General features: G+C 41.5%; 1 protein-coding gene across 1 annotated transcript in view; it reads left to right on the forward strand.

The window, feature by feature from the left end:
- Window positions 1-1,375, forward strand: part of LOC101863565 — a 24,742-nt gene that overhangs the window by 19,407 nt on the left and 3,960 nt on the right. The gene's annotated exons all lie outside the window — the stretch shown is intronic.

Here is a 1,375-nt window from a genome sequence, read left to right on the forward strand (position 1 = left end):
CCCCCCCCCCCAATTCGCCTAGATCTAGAGCAGGATATCAGGTATCAAATACATAGTATTAAATTCTGTCACGAGATCTGGCTACAGAACATTAGGTCAAGATTATACTCATAAACACACACAGATTGCTTTGACATTCTGCTCCCTCACCAACCATTGTTATGAATAAGTCAGTTGTAGTAAAATAGATTACGCACCCAAGTCTATGGTGTAACGGCCCAGCTGTCTGCTGACGTCATCACTGTCTGTCATCTAGGACGCCGTATCCATCTCAGCCTGGGTTGGCTAAGGTTGAAGCAGCCTGCCTTCTAAATGATCTACATTTCTAAATAGTATAGATAAAGGCATAAAAGTTACTAGCATGGGTTTACTTTTGTTGCCCTTTCTTACCTAGCGGTGTCGATGGGGAGACGTGTATAACACCGACAAATTCAACGGCAGTTACATCGGTTACGTCAATTGGAAAATGGCCAAAGAATAACATAAAAGTTTATCTGGCTATACTGTAGTGTAAAGCACATAGAGCTTGCTGTCGATTGGTGATAGGCACAAGCTATTTCTACATGCTCTTGTTTTTGTTCTTGTTCTTGTCGTGTTCTTCTTCTTCTTGTATACTGAAATGATACGATATAATTGTTTTTATCTTCATACCGGATGCGACAGCTTTCTGGAAACATTATAAAGTATGAGACTGCTAGGGTAATAGTATATTATCTGCATATTGTTGAGAATGTTGTGTCCCTTGATAACACGCTGTGCTATAATTTTTTGTAAGTGTTTTACGGAGCTCGCAACTGCATACAGCCATAAAAATATGGGAGGGCGGGGCACACATTATTCAGTTGGTAGATAAATTGCATTTTGCCCTGGTGGCGGCTGAAGTCTACTGTTATCGATATTAGGACGACGACCAAGGAATCTTTAACGTGCGCAACTTGCGCACGGAACCTCTGAGATTTTGCACCGTTATAAGGATCCGAGGAGAAGCAGTAGAAAGGCTGAAGAAAGAGTCAGGAGCCGAGGCGAGGCGGCAAACGGGATAGGAGAAGGGGGACGGGGGCAGAAAGTGGACACGAAAGCAGACGACAGAATACGGTTAGAGAGCAGGAATGGGGGATGAAAGGGGAACATTTTTAGAGAAGAAAATTTTCTGTCGCTGTCATGGTTCGAACCCGGGTTCTCAGTCTTTGCAAAATGGTTGCCACTGCAGAGGTCTCTGAAATAAGCCTATGTTTGTACGAAGCCTATGTTATAATTGTGAGACTTCAAGATAGGTAATCTTAAAAGTTGTAAATCGAGAGCATGGATATTAGATCTAGCTGTTTTAATGAAGTCATTATCATTATCATCATCATTATTATTATTATTATTATTA

The sequence above is a fragment of the Aplysia californica genome, unplaced genomic scaffold (assembly GCF_000002075.1).
Source record: "Aplysia californica isolate F4 #8 unplaced genomic scaffold, AplCal3.0 scaffold00033, whole genome shotgun sequence".
Classification (NCBI taxonomy): Eukaryota; Metazoa; Mollusca; class Gastropoda; order Aplysiida; family Aplysiidae; genus Aplysia; species Aplysia californica.